The following is a 16,368-nucleotide window of genomic DNA, read 5'->3' as shown; positions in this document are numbered from 1 at the left end:
ACATGAATAAACATGACATGAATAGTTCTGGGAAGCATAGGAACCCCCAGAGTCCTAAGTGATCCTTCCATATCAGTCATTAAGAGATCTGAAAAAAAATAGCCATTTTCAGTTATTATCTCAATGACCTGTCAGAGGTTTCATTTCAGGAAAAACAGTGGACAAGGCCCATGTTTTTCAACCTCATTCAAGCCATGGCTCACCTGTCCTTGTAGGAACAGAGCTGAGTGAATGAAAGGAGACAGTGATGGGCAGCAGTGCTGAGTCTTTCACTCTCTTCCCCCCATATCCACCCAGGAGATCCAGACTTACGGTCTCAGAACTGTGAGGGCAGGCCATGTCTGTTTTGCTTACCATCATGATCGCTTCACTTGATGAATGCTCATCAGTGAGAGTGGTTTTAGATAAACATTTTTGCTCCACTTGCTTTGAGTTGCAAAGTAAATGGGAATTGAAAAGATGAAGACAAATGTGGACTTTTCTTTCAAGAACTTGGGTTGAGTGAGGATGGGCTGATGGCTAGAGAAACTGTGGAATTAGATGAGGTGGGTGTTTTGGCAGTGTCCTAAATGTGTTTATAAGAATAGCAAAGAGGTGGGAGAGAGCTTGAAGATAAGGAAAGAGTGTTGATAGATTGGGATCCAATAGGAACAACATAGGACACACACACACACTTTCCCACCACCTCAACAGACATATGAGTCTCTTTACCATATAATGGAAGAGCATTAGACTCCTTTTGACCCTCACAGGAAAGTCTTATCTCTTGCTTTTGTTTCTCAAAACTTCCTTGTATAAAATTATTAATTCTTGAAAAAGAGATTTCCATTAAAAGCACCAAGCAGAATAGATAAATAGATATATGCACGTATATAAAATATATGAATACTTATGGTTATATATGTGCTTCATAAATAGATACACATTATATATATATATATATAATATGTATCTATAGGCATGAATCTCTATGGGCCAAGATACATACTAAAATATAATTTGTGTGGATTTTGGAAAAAAAATAACCTAGGTTATGAGAGATTGAAAAGAATACAGATGAAACAAGATTGATCATGAGTCCTTTTCACATTTGCATATATTTGAAATTTTACTTAATAAAAGATATTTTATAAAGCACCAAAGAGTTGCTAAAGTTGTCCATTATTTACTCATTCCTTGAGTTTTATTTTTAATATATCCATATTTTTCTGAAGAAAGTGAAATGTGTTAGATGGTAAGCCCTTGGCCAGGCTGCAGTGATGATTGACTGGAGACCTTAATGTCTTCAATGAAAATTGCAACACAGGGCTTTAAAAAAATTCTAAGTCTCTTTAATTTACGTGATCTGATAGGCAACAAATAAGGTAACTACTTTTTAAAATTGACAGTTTTTAAGATTATTACTAACATTGAACATCTCTCATGTGCTTATTGGATATTTATATGTCTTCTTCTGTCATTGATGCTTTTATATGCTCTGACAATTGCATCAGTTTCCTGTGGCTGCTATAACAAATGACCATAAACTTGGTGGTTTAAAACAACAGAAATTTATTCTCTCACATTCTGGAGGCCAGAAGTTAAAAATCAGTGTCATTGGACAGAAATCAAGGAGTCAGCAGGGATGCCCTCCCTCTGGAGATTCTAAGGGTAAAAATATTGCTTGCCTCTTCAAGTTTCTATGGCACCAGGCGGATCATTCTGACCTTCAGGACCATCTTCTTCAGATATCTCTCTGCTCTATCGTCATATTATCTTATTTTCTCTCTGCCTGTAAAATTCCTTTGCCTTCTTTTTGTAAGGATACATGTGAGTGCATCTAGGGACCATTCAGATAGTCCTGAATAATCTCCCCATCTCAATATCCTCTCTCCCCATCTCAATATCCTTAAATTTATTCTTGCCTTCCAAGAGGTTCTCCACCCCCCCGCCAAAAAAAAAAAAAGTAATATTCACAAATTTCAAAGACTAGGCTGTGGATATCTTTTGGAGAGTCATTTTTCAGTCTATGACACTCATTCTTTATTGCTTTTTTCTTTTGAGTGTTTTACTTTGGAATAATTTTAGATTTAGGGCATGATTCAGAAGTAGTAGAGTATTTCCATATACTCTTCTCCTAGTTTCCCTAAGATGACTTTTTTACATGCCTTTTTTCCTCAGCAATTTTATTTCAATTGCTAATAAGGTTGGATATAATGTTTATTTCTAGAACAAAATGTGTTGACAAAAGCCTATATTGTATTTTTTTGTTGTTGTTGTTTAAAACAAGATCTCCATTATCTATATACTACTTTTCTAAAGCAAAAGGAGAAGACTGTGATTGTGGATAACAAATGAACTGACTGATAACAAGCATGGATTCACACATTTCCAGTTGAAACAACACCTGGAAAGAATCAAGACTGACAAATATGGGTAAGAGTTCTAGTAATTTTTGATAATTCTCCAAATTTAGTTTTTACCTTGTCAATATACTTCCATTGACTAGATTTTGTTTCATGTATACTTAAGAACAGCATGGGTTACAACAGAAATTAACAGGATATTGTAGGTACTTCAATAATGATTTAAAAAAAAGAACAGCTTGGGATACTTAAAGATTTTTATCAGAAGAAGAAACTAAAAGCAATGAATTCATTTTGTGAGTCAGTGTACACTGAGAAATGTGACAGCTTGGGTACTAAACCCATGATGTGCCATAAAATTACACATTAAACATACTGAATTGGTTACATGTTGTTTATTGAAAATTATCCAATGTGATTTGATCCAAACTCTAAACAATGTCAGTACATCTATGGGTTCGGGTAAGTAAGCCTAAAGTCCATTCAATTTCAGACATTTGGTGGTGTGGGCAAATGATCAATAGGTTTGACATTCATTTTCATCTGATTTCTGAGACCAAACACCCATCACCATATAGATCTGGCTTCCCTGGTGGCTCATTGGTGAAGAATCCACTTGCCAATGCAGGAAATGCATTTGAGGTCTGGGTCTGGAAGATCCCCTGGAGAAGGAAATGGCAACCTACTACAGTAATTTTGCCTGGAGAATCCCATGGACAGAGGAAACTGGTGGAACACTGTCCATGGGATTGCAAAGAGTCTGAGAAGACTTAGCAAATAAACAACAACAACAACACAGAGATCTGTGGACTGATTTGATAGAATCAGGTAACAGAAGGTAGCATGCTACCTGAAGACTGAAATTTGGGGGTGATAAAATACTTTTAGCTTCTTTAAAACCATGGAGAATCATGCTGGTGCTCTTAGTGTAGGCAGCAGAACAAGCATATTTCCCACTGGGCTATTGGTTAAATGGTTTTACATATGATATACAAGTAGTAGTGTTAGTCATTCAGTCATGTTCAGCTCTTTGCAATCCCAGGGACTGTGGCCTGCCAGGCTCCTCTGTCCATAGGATTTTCCAGGCAAGAATACTGGAGTGGGTTGCCATTTCCTCCTCCAGGGGATCTTCCTGACTCATGGATCAAAACCATATCTCTTACTTCTTCTGCATTGGCAGGCAGGTTCTTTACCACTAGCCCAGGATATACAAGAGACAAATGGAAAAGCAAACATTTTATTCAAGTTTGAAATCTCAGAGCTCCTCGAGTCACCACCATCTTCAAATATTGTTTTCTCAATGACTTTGGGCCAATTACTTGGTCTCTATACCTCAGCTTCTCAATTGGTGAAAAGGAAACTGTTACAGTGTGATTAATTTATCTTCTAAGGGGGTTGTTTATATTAATTAACTGCTATTAAGAGCTTTGAAGATGAAAAGCGCTAACTGCTTATGCCATGATTAGCCATGGAATAGTGGAATATGATAACTACTTCACTAGATAAATGACTAAACCTGATAAGCACAAACTGTGAAATCTGTGGGAGGAGTAAAGACCTAGGGCAACAAGACAGCTGAGAAATCAATCTCATCAAAAACTATATTAGTTACACTTGAGTCTTGGTTTAACGGGTTCAACTACCTTCTGAAATGCATGTTTGAAATGTCACAGCACTAGCACCACATTTTGCTTTGTCACTACCCATAATGACATTTTTTTCCTGGACATATTTTCCCCATAAACCCAGCTAATCTACCTTGACTCATATTCTAAAAAGTTATCAATTATTCTCAATTGCCCTTTGCATGTGTATTTACATACGCCTACAGACAACACACAAACTACTGTGGTTGACAGGGCAGAACATTCTGCTTTTTATTTGTATTATTTGAAGCAAACCAAACACATTAGTGGAATATAAATGACCACTGCTTTGAGCTAATGAATATTTAAGGATATTAATTTACTTCCTCTAATAGTCTTTAAGACATTAAAAAAAAATAAACATATAGAAAAAAAGAATAAAATATCAGACTTTAAGTTTGAGCTCTTGTTGAGGGCTGTTTTACAGTTGAGGGTATCATTACTTATCTAGCTATGAGGTCACATTTTTGCAGAGTTCAATAGAATTTACCTTTAATTATATAGCAAACTATAGCTGCAAAACCAGCATGTTTTGGTCAGCATTTATTGCACTGGCATATTTATTTCACATGTTAAAACTAAAGCGACAAGGTCTCTCCAAAGTTCTTTGAATTAGGATTCTTGGTAAAGTTTTAACGTGATATTTCATTCATGATATCATTCTGGGAACCTCCACTAGCATTCTAATGATTCACAGATAATGTGCAGTTCCATTTTGTTTTGAGACAATTCACAAACTTTTAAACTTTTTTTTCAGTTTTTGTTTCTATGTTTTTTATGCATGTGCATCTTTATTTTTAAAAAAAGATTTGGGGCAGACTCCTTTCAGAAGGAAAATACATACTTTATATTTCAATTTGGTCCTTAACACTTTTATTTGGAGTGGAATATGAGAAAGAACAAATTTAAGTTAATTCTCATTTCAAAAACAACCACTGAATACTTAATATTCAAGCTTAAGAGGTGTTAAGTAGTGAAAAGAATTCCAAATTTAGAGTTAGAAAACCTGATTTTACATCCTCTGAAACTTTCATGGCAGTGCAACTCTGACAAATCATTCAACCTCAGTATTTCCATTTATAAACTGAGAATAATAATACCTTCCTTATAGATCTACTCTAAGGATTAAATGACCAGTGTTTATGAGAGAGTCCCTGTTATCTGGTAGCCACTACACACCTAGTTTTTATAGCAAACAAGTTTATAGTTTGCTATAAAATTAAAGGTAAATTCTAATGAACTGTGTAGAAATATGACCTTTATTTATCCTCTTTGGTCAGTAGAATCCAGTAGAGATCCCTGCCAAAGTGCCGGTACAGATTTTCTTTTTTTGTCTTTTTCTTTTTTTCTTTTTTCCCGTTTATTTTTATTAGTTGGAGGCTAATTACTTTACAATATTGTAGTGGTTTTTGCCATACATTGACATGAATCAGCTATGGATTTACATGTGTTCCCCATCCCGATCCCCCCTCCCGCCTCCCTACACATCCCATCCCTCTGGGTCTTCCCAGTGGACCAGCCCTGAGCACATGTCTCATGCTTCCAACCTGGGCTGGTGATCTGTTTCACCCCTGATAGTATACCTGTTTCGATGCTATTCTCTTAGAACATCCCACCCTCACCTTCTCCCAGAGTACAAAAGTCTGTTCTGTACATCTGTGTCTCTTTTTCTGTTTTGCATATAGGGTTATCGTTACCATCTTTTTAAATTCCATATATATGCATTAGTATACTGTATTGGTCTTTATCTTTCTGGCTTACTTCACGCCATTACAGATTTTCTAAAAGCTCAAGTTTGCATCATTTCTATGTTTCTAAGAATAGTTCATTCTTGAATAATTTCCACAACTATAACGTGCCTGTAGCTTTTTTGTGCTGTGAATCATAACATTCATATTAAAAGTGAATTTGTTTTTAAAGAATTTAATCTTAAGGGGAAAAAAATAAAGGTCATTGCAAATGTTCCTTCAGTTGAGAAAGATTTCAATGATACAAAATCTGATTGGGTATTTTATTACTGCTTTTTAAAAACTGGTAAGTTTACAAAAAAGTTTGCAGAATGGTGAGCTGAGGAAATGACTGTATGATATGGGTTTGTTTCATGACTTAAACTTTTACATTTAATTTGTGTGTCTCTGAATTCACCGTATTCAGGCTCCAGCTACAATTTCAAGGAAGAAAACCCCAGTCCTTTAGAGCAAATGACAAGGAAATCCTCATCTAACCTTCAAAAGAGAGAGAAAGGAATGGGGAAGTGCATAAACCTAATAGAGGAATGTCTTTCTGGAATACAAGCTCAAACAAATATTTGAACAGGAATGGTATCCTCGTGTGTGTGGTGAAAAGTCAGTCCGTTTCAGACAGTAAATTTTGGCAGCCTGACCTGTTGACTTTATCACCTTGGGATCACTGGGCTTTCAGATGCCTTCCAGCGGGCATCACCCCACGCATGCGCACACTCATACCCAGTGGGGAGGCGGCAGGCCAAGGCCTGCGAATGACACTCAGGAGCGTCCCACAGCCCAGCCCTCCCTTGCCCAGACACATTTCTTGGACCTCCCTCTTCAACTCTCCAACCTGGTTTTGAATCACTCTCTCCATCAAATGCCATTTTAGATGCCTCTATTATTAATATTGGCTTTTGGTAGCTCAGATGTTATAAAGACTCTTCCTACAATACAGAAGACCCGGATTTGATCCCGGTCGGGAAGATCCCCTGGAGGAGGAAATGGCAACCCACTGGAGAATCCCAAGGACAGAGGAGGCTACAGTCCTCAGGCTACAGTCCATGGGGTCGCAAAGAGTCAGACATGACAGAGCAACTAACACACACACATTATTAATACATCCCTGGAAGTCAGAATTCTCTTCAGAGCACATAGAATTGACAATATTTCTTCACCAGGTTGAATTGTGTTTTCCTCATTTTAGTTTTATGCTAGAACTCCACACATTTGGATTGAGAGGAAAGGTTTTTGAAATTTGGATTGCAGGCTATATGGAAAAGAAGAGTGGACTGACTGACTGGTATAGATCTTTAGCAAGTTCTGTTTATTCATATACTTCTTGGGGCAGGTTAAAATGCCATTTTGAAGATACCTTAACAATCACAAGAGCCTCTTGATGAAAGTGAAAGAGGAGAGTGAAAAAATTGGCTTAAAGCTCAACATTCAGAAAACTAAAATCATGGTATCTGGTCCCATCACTTCATGGCAAATATATGGGAAAATAGTGGAAACAGTGACAGACTTTATTTTTTAGGCTTCAAAATCACTGCAGATGGTGACTGCAGCCATGAAATTAAAAGTTGCTTGCTCCTTGCTCCTTGGAAGAAAAGTTATGACCAACCTAGACAGCATATTAAAAAGCAGAGATATTACCTTGACAACAAAGGGTGGCTCAGACAGCAAAGTGTTTGCCTGCAATGCAGGAGACATGGGTTCAACCTGTGGGTTGGGAAGATCCCCTGGAGAAGGAAATGGCAACCCATTCCACTACTCTGGCCTGGAAAATCCCATGGACAGAGGAGCCTGGTAGGCTACAGACCATGGGGTCACAAAGAGTCGGACGTGACTGAGCAACTTCACTTTCACTTTCAACAAAGGTCCATCTAGTCAAAGCTATGGTTTTTCCAGTATTCATGTATGGATGTGAGAGTTGGACTATAAAGAAAGCTGAGCGCTGAAGAATTGATGCTTTTGAACTGTGGTGTTGGAGAACACTCTTGAGAGTCCCTTGCACTGCAAGGAGATCCAAGGACTGTAAGAAGTCCATCCTAAGGGAAATCAGTCCTGAATATTCATTGGAAGGACTAATGTTGAAGCTGAAACTCCAATACCTTGGCCGCCTGATGCTAAGAACTGACTCATTTGAAAAGACCCTGATGCTGGGAAAGATTGAAGGCAGGAGGAGAAGGGGATGACAAGGGATGAGGTGGTTGGATGGCATCATCAACTCAATGGACGTGAGTTTGAGTGAACTCCAAGAGTTGGCGGTGGACAGGGAGGCCTGACATGCTGCAGTCCATGGGGTCACAAAGGGTCAGATGTGACTGAGTGACCTAACTGAACTAACAATCACAAAGATGGACACTGCCCAGGTTGCCCTCTGGTTGGTTGGTGAGTTCAAGAAGGAAGGAGGTAGTTTCAGGAGATGATTTCTGAAGGCAGAAGATGCTGCTTGATAGATACCCAGGATGAAGAGTCCCACCACCAGTGGCCCCACTACCATGATCTGATACAACAAATGCCCAAAAGTTACCTTAAAAAATGTCATTATACTCTCATATGAAATAAAAATGCCAGAAACAAATTACCATCTAAATGGGAACCATCTGTTGTTTATAGGTATTTTTAGATATTTGCAATGTTTTCAGAAAATAGTTTTGGCTGCTTTTAGAAAGTCACTCTACAGTGAAGATGTTTATGTTGTGTGTTTCTCTTTAGCTTACCTCCCTCAGCCTTTTAACTTTTAGAGGCTAATAATTCTAATTATTATTATTTTTTAAATAAAAGTAACAAATTACTGTGTATTATTCACACTTTGATCTGCTTGCCTTCCTGAACTGAATCACTATACTCAACACATACTTTATTCTTCCAGGTTAACTTTGGGAGAGTTTATTTTCAATGGTCAAGACTTTTAAAAGTAGTGAGTACAATGTTTACACGAATAACCAGTATTCAGGTAATTACTCAGAATAAAGGCTGGATAAATAACCAGTTTTAAAATGAGAAGAATAGTCGTATTCTTGCAAGGCATTCACCCAAATTTGCAAAACTAGGATCTAATGAATCTGTCCTTGACTTCATGGATGAATTGTGAGCTTTTTATCAGGTTGATGGGATTATATGAGAGAACATCTGTAAAGAGCTGAACACAGAGTCTGGCACGCAGGAAGCATGAAAGGCTTCCCAGGTGGCTCAGTGGTAAAGAATCTGCCTGCCACGCAGGAGATATGGGTTCAATCCCTGGGTCAGGAAGATCCCCTGGTGGAAGAAATGACAACCCACTCCAGTATTCTTGCCTGGGAAATCCCATGGACAGAGAAACCTGGTGGGCTACAGTCACACAAAGAGTCACACAAATGGGGTCACAAAAAGTTGGACACAACAGCAACAAATAAAAACAGTTATAACAGTGTTAAAACAATTCTCTGGGTTTCATTCTGATCAAAAGGAGAGAAAGGTTGAAGACAGTGTCAACCACTGCCCCTGTAGCTTTTTTGCTGTGTTCCAGTGTGTGATGTGTATTACTCTGGAATTGCTTGGATCACTATGGAAAGTTCTCCCTTCTTACTACTCACACTTACTGTGGAGGGTTGGTCCAATACAGTACTTCTCAGAGGCCATTGACTTGCCTTGTTCACCAACCGTATGCCAGTAAGAACAGTGTGAGCTTAAAGGCTTCCCAGGTGGCTCAGTGGTAAAGAATCTGCCTGGCAATGCAGTAGACACAGGAGACTCAGGTTTGATCCCTGGGTAGGTAAGATCCCCTGGAGGAGGAAATGGCAATCCACTCCAGTATTCTCCCCTGGAGAATCCCATGGACACAGGAGCTTGGTGGGCTGCAGTCCATGGGGTTGCAAATGACTGAGCAACTGAGCATGTATGCACTGACAGAAGGGTAAATTCTGGGGGTATGTCATCATTTTGGTCCCCCCAAAATCCAGAGCAGTCTTAGCTGGTAGCTTCCCTCATCCAGGCTTGGATATTATCATAGTTCACAACTCACTTCACTGCTCTGACTCTCTTAAGAACCACAGCTTCCAGTGGTTGCCCTAGACTGGCAGATGGGCTGAACTCTAAAATGATGTTTTACAAGAAGGCAGTTCTTGCTGTGGCTGCATTTATATTACAGAAGCTTCACTGGGGAGGCACACTGTTCAAACTTGTGTGTTGGAGGGAATAGGGAGAGGAGGCAGTTAATATGGTTGCCCAGCCTGAAGCTGGCCCATATCCTAGACTGTCAGTAACTTTTCCAAAAGTGAGCTCCAGTAGCCAACAACCTCAAGTTGACCTTGAGGACTTAGCAGCAATGTCAGGTCCCATCAGGGTCTGAAACATCTCCAGAGGCATTTGGTCTACAAACTCAGTGAGCAGCCATCCACCTCACATTTGTCGCCATTCTGCTTTTAGGAAACAGCAAACTGTGAAATTTCAGGATCCCTATGTCAAGGTCTTAGGAGACAGATGCCCCCAACAGTCTCTTTTCAGAGAATAGCAGCAAGAGACCAACTGTCATCTGTATGTTTGGTTTTCTGTCTTCATGGGTTGCTATGGGGCAGGCGTCGGTGAGTGTGTGTGGAATGGGGGTGCATACGGGGAGTGGGGGTGGGAGAACAGAGATTAGACATGGAGAAAATGAGCTTAAATGGAGAGCGTGGATTTCATGACTATAAACCAAGACCAGTGACCTAGGGGAGACTGATACTGCAGCCTTCCAGAGGAGTATTCAGCATCCTGGCTACAGCCTCAGGCTGAGGCTGAGAGCATGTTGGTAAGTGTGACTTTCCCACCCCTTTTCCTGAACCTTCTTTCCTTCCTGCCTCACTTCCTCCATTTCCACCATTCTATTTCTTTTGTGACTTTAAAAAGACAAAAGATATGTACCAGGCTGTTAATACTGGCTAGTCTAGGAGGGAGCGGGCAGGGTATTATTCATTTTAAAATCTCTGTATATTTTTGGATTATATTCCTTTTTGCTATAAGCATTTATTACTTTTGAAATGAAAAATAAAAAGTTGATAAACACATTTTCTTTCCCGTACTGCTCCCCTCCCCCAAGTCTTCTGGTTCCTTCCATTCCAGCCCAGTTCTATTTCCCAAATACTTGCTTTCTCAGCAAGATAATGATCAAACTATTTGGTTAAAGTAATTCCACTAATGCGTGTGTGAGAAATGTTGTTGGGTGATGTTGACATTGACGATTACCCAAAAAGTGGCTGCAGGGCATTTGAAGAGCAGTTGGCCTGGGTGGTAATCCTGCTATCACTGTTAGCTTCATTTAGGACTTTGAGCATGTCATTTCAAATGCCTATATCTTGGCCTCAATTCTTTATCTTACATGCAAAACTAAGAAAATAATACTACCACTCTTGCTAACTTCATAAGACTCTCAAAGTTTTTGAAACTTTCAAAATCTACTTAGAATGTAATTGCTCACTACATTTTCTCCTAGATCTGATGGCAATGGTGGTGGTGGCAATGATGTGCAGGAAGACGGTGAGAAGGGAATACTACTTTTTTCCCCCCAAAGGGACAAAGATATGTCCGCATTGACCTAGATATCATGACTATTTTTTCTTAAATGGATATGCAGTTTCAAGAAGTACCTTGTAGTTTGTACCCACTAAAACCTAAAGCCCAAATTACTTTGCTTTGTACTCTTTATAGACTGATATGACCTAAAGATGGTTCTCTTAGTGTAATTCCACTTTCTGTAGAACACTATGATGGAGAATTGGCCTCCTCAAGAACATTCTTTCTTTGTCACACCTAGTACCTACTTTGCCCTTTGACTCTACTGTTCTTGTACTGGGCTCTTAAAATGAAAGAAAATCAAATGCTCATTTAAAAAGTGAAATGAGAATAAAATTTCACTCACAAGCAAAATCTTTATTATTTTTAAAAGCAATGGATAAAACAAGGGAAATTAAAAATCATAACCTTTACCTGAACCAGTTCCTCCTTTTTTTTTTTTTTTTAACTTTATTCCCTTCATAGGAAAATAATTCATCCGGCCTGACTGTGTTCATTACCACATAGCTGGCATGGTTGTCTCACGCAAGCACCAAGAAGATATGAAACTAAATCAACAGACCCTGATTTGTTGGCTCAACCAAGTATAAACTAGCCACTGGAAAATCAAGTTGAAAACCTAGGACAAATATATGAAAGGGACAAGCCACAGCTTGCAGGAAAGAAAATGTTTGCAGAAAACTCCAGTGCTACAGGTTTATCTAAGGTGTGGTCTCAAGTAAGCTGCAGTAATTACCCAGGATACCACAGTTAGTGGCTGAAAACTGAGGTGTTTCATGGACTTAACCCTTTCATCCCACCCCCGGAAAAATTCTTAGAAGAAATTACAGTTTAGCCAGGTTAGATGAAACTAGAGGAATTGTTTTTATTGTAACCAAAATTGTTTTAAATTTATTTCTACCACTGTCTACCAAAGATATCTCTTAATCATGGCTTTTCGGGTCTTCTTTCTAAATATAGAATTATGAATGGATAGGCCTTCTTGTATATTTGTGTTATTTTCTGTCATAGCCCTAAAATCAATCATTTCGCTAAGGAGCCCTGGTCCCTTTAATTGAAAAGTAGTATTAGAACTCAAGATCTGGGGACTTCCCTGGTGGTCCAGTGACTAAGACTCCATGCTCCCAATGCAAGGAGCCCAGGTTCAATCCCTGGTCAGGGAACTAGATCCCATGTGCTGCAACTAAAGATCCCGCATGATACAACAAAGACCCAGCACAGCCAAATAAATATCTAAAAAGAAAAAAAAAAATCAAGATATGAGTACTAGTGTTCTCATTGCTTATGGGGTGTAATTGCTTCTAGGTCGTCTCAGTGGATAGAGTGAGGAAATGTGTCTATACTAGCCTGTGGATACACGTATCTGTAATTATTTCTGTATATATCCATCTAAATCTTTGTGTGATGAAGATAAGTTTATACTGATGTCTCTGAATCTTACCAGTACCACATGATTCTTTTTAGCTTTTCCTCTTTGTGTATCTGTAACTCCTCCTCCATCTATGAGAAATCTGGTCCCCATCATGCACTAACCATTTACTTATTTATTTAGTCTTAGTATACAAGTATAGCAACTTCAGAATTAACAAAGATTCCCATAGTTATTGCAACAGAGTCTACCATTTATTCATGAATACTTCTTGCTGAGAACTTCACTGAGACATGCAACTACTATAATATACTTCATACATCTACTTCTCATTAAAAAAAAATTCTTTCACATGTACAGCCTTATCTTAATCCCTCAAGACCCTGTGTTGTGGCCATGATATAATGCTGGTGGTGAGAAATTGAGGTTCAGAGAAATTAAATAATGTGTATCAGATAACACAGTTTACCAGTGGTAGAGTTGGGATTCTTCTCTTAACCGCTAGATCTCCCTGGGGATGAGCAAAGGTATCTGGAATTCATGGGGTACCAGAGAGAATGGCACCCATAGAGTGAAACCAGACACAGTAACCAGGGCCCTGAGGCACCCTCTCCCCTCAACACACACAGACACAACCTTACCCACTCATCCGGAAGAACCCCTGTCACTAGGACAGAATGAGCATGACTATAAAGAGTAATTTCATGTCTTTGATAAAATCCATCTCTCAATAGTGGCAAATATGTTTGTGATCAGAAAAGAACTAAGTGTAAAAAATTCCACGTCTCTTAGCCATTATCACTGGGAATCACTCCAGAGCAATTCTTCATAAACCCACACAACTTAGCCATCTTCTCTTCTAGGCAGATGAGAGAGTATAAGCTGGGCCTTGATGATCACTTTAGGGGGCTGTCACGAAGGAGATTCGTGCAGAAAGGGCATAGAGAGAAGATCAAGTGATCTCAAGGGGGCTTTACTTTCAAGAACTGTATGTGAGCTGTTTTGTTTGGAGAGCAGCGTCATGGAGTAACTGGTGGGATGTTGCCTGGCAGTATATATTCAGACACGTGTCATGATAGATTATCTTGTTAAGCATATTGATTAATAAATATGACTTTGTTCAGACTCCCAATATGTAAATAGTTGAATGATATTGTATCAACTCCATTAGGCATGTGTTTTCTTTAAAAGCTCAGTTTGCAAATTAAAATGGTATCCTTCTAACTTACACAACACCCCTTGCTCTCCACCATCAATGCCTTTAAATAGGTTTTAAAATATTATATATTAATACATTTAGAAGGATTCCCTGGGGCATCTAGGCTCAGAGTTGTTGAGGTCTTGACGAAGGTTGGACAGTTAACTTTGACCGAAATAAGCTGCCTAGTTTCTTGAGTAGCCTTCTTTGGTTTTCTTCTCTTCAAGTGATATGACTGGTCATTATTTACCTGCTAGAAGTGGCTGTAATGAGAGAAACTGGAATAATATAATTATACATTGTGTTCTATTAACTACGCACATATCCCAAATTTCTTTGGCAGAAGCAGGAAGGTTGGGATTGGAGTTAAAGGAGAAAGATGAGAAAGAAGATGAAGAATAGCTATTTGTCTCTGAGTCTTGAAGTATTAGCTATCTATTGCTGCAAAACAACTTGCCCTCTGCCCCAAACTTAGCAGCTTGAAATGATACATATTTATTTCAGAGTATCTGTGAGTCCAGAATTCAGGAACAGCTTATCTAGTTAGTCTCTTATGAGGTTGTAGCCAAGATGTTGGCCAGGACTGCTGATATCTGAAGGATTGATTGGGGCTGGAGAATCTGCTTTGAAGACTGCTCACTTCCATGGCTTATATGTTGGACTGGGCTAGTAGCAGGTGGCCTCAGTTCCCCTCATGCAATTCATAGACTCAAGTGTCCTTGCTAAGCAACAATTGGTTTCCTTCAATGGGGGAAATCCAAGAATGTGAGGCAGAACCTAAATATCTTTATGATCTGGCCTCAAAAGTTACACTCATCATTTTTTCATCATCCCATTGGTTATACGTATTAGCACTCAGTAGTGGTGGAGGAGACTACACCATGATGGGGACTCTAGGAGCCTTATCTCACTTCGTTTCTCTATTCATAAATGTAAGGTAACATTTGCCCGGCTTGTTTCATGGTGTTATTGTGAGACTCACATGGCACAGTGGATATAAAAACCAGACATGAAAGAACATAGAAATATAATTCATAAGTGTAATTTTTAAATTATTTTGAAGAAAATATTTCCTGAACACCTGCCATAACCCATGCCCTGGGAAACAGTAGTGAGCAAGATGGACATGGTCTGCCTTTAGACCTTATCTTCTAGTAGGAAACAAAAAAAAAAAGAGGCCATAAAAAGTAGAAGAACAAACAACGAATAATTATGAAATTGTTTTGTTTCCATGTAAGAAAAAAGAGCATCCGCTGATGGAGAGAAATAGGTGCTGAAGCTAATAGGAGGATTATGAAATGCCCTCTCAGCATTCAACTTATCAGGTGAGATCTGAAGAACAAGATGGGCAGTCACATGGTGAGATTCAGACCACACTGGACCAGGGATCCCTGCTGAACAGTTTGGTGGAGCTCCTAAGCTGAACTCCACAAAATACCAAACTGTATTGTAAAAGCCAAAATGAGCACGGCTAGCCTGTGATGCCCACTGTTAGTCATTGTCTCAGGCATTATAATTATAAAGTATGTTCATCGTGCTTCCCATTCAGGGAAAATTATCTATTGACCTTCAGCTAGAGGTGTGGCACCTGAAGGAAGCAACCGGAGAGATAGTATTTGCAGGGCTTAAGATGCATCTGAGGATCCAAAAAGCCTCTCCCCAACCCCCTCTCAACGCCCCAGCCCCCCCAACTCCTCCCCATTCCCTGCTCCACAATGTGGTAGCCTTGGAGTCTGCCAAAAAAATAAATCAAGCCCTGCGCAGGGGTGTTGAATAGAAAACAATGGAGGATTATATGCCCCTCTCACTTCTGTTCCTGGTCATCATGGAACCAGCTGAGGACTTGGGTGAAGGAGATTAGAAGATGGGAAATGGAAATTAAACTTCATGGCCAGCTTCCTGGCTATCTATTCCAGGTCATCAGCCTCTTTCCTAGATTTTTGTGTCACTCTGTACGTTTAAAAACTCTTTCAGATCCAACAGAATCATTGGACACAGGGCAGGCTTACCCTAATTGTGTTGATTTCTGGGTTTGTTTTTAGTTAATTAAAAAAAAAAAACATGCTCTTACTTTAATTATTTCGTTATTTTTGGCTCAGAGCAATAGAAACCATTCTTCCAATATTCGGTCTCTCTAAGTAAGCACAGACCTGAATGGAGAGAGATAGGCCACCCTTAGTTTGTGGGAGAGTAAAAGATACAGTAAAGTATCTCCATCAAATCCTAGCTCACAATCCTTTTGTCTGAAGTCTAGCAGAAGTGTCCTTTACATGAGAGGGCTTTACAAACAGATCGCTGAAAGCAGAGACATTTCGGGGTCCCTCGTGAATGTGTATCCTTTCCCATTCACCCACCTGTATCAGAACAAGCAGAAGGATAATACAATACAACACCTGAGCAGCTGGCACAGGCACGTTTGGGCCCACAGAGGCTTTAAAAGGAAACCCAGAAGCCCACAAACTCCCCCAAACAATTTTGCTTTAAATATGGTTTTTATGTTAATCTCCATCACAATAGATGATCAGAATCAAAGGAGCGCCCTATGGAAAAT

General features: G+C 39.2%; 1 long non-coding RNA gene across 1 annotated transcript; it reads left to right on the top strand.

Moving 5' to 3' along the window:
• Positions 1–950: 950 nt before the first annotated feature.
• LOC110121523 (uncharacterized) lies at positions 951–15,138 on the top strand. The gene is made up of 5 exons (XR_002308996.2): positions 951–2,415; positions 8,594–10,489; positions 11,171–11,214; positions 11,716–11,956; positions 15,056–15,138. It is a non-coding gene; the product is annotated as an uncharacterized lncRNA (long non-coding RNA).
• The last annotated feature ends 1,230 nt before the right edge of the window (positions 15,139–16,368 follow it).

The sequence above is a fragment of the Odocoileus virginianus genome, chromosome 4 (genome assembly GCF_023699985.2).
Source record: "Odocoileus virginianus isolate 20LAN1187 ecotype Illinois chromosome 4, Ovbor_1.2, whole genome shotgun sequence".
Classification (NCBI taxonomy): Eukaryota; Metazoa; Chordata; class Mammalia; order Artiodactyla; family Cervidae; genus Odocoileus; species Odocoileus virginianus.
The sequence above is the reverse complement of the archived record's forward strand: the minus strand, read 5'-3'. Positions and strand labels throughout refer to the sequence as shown.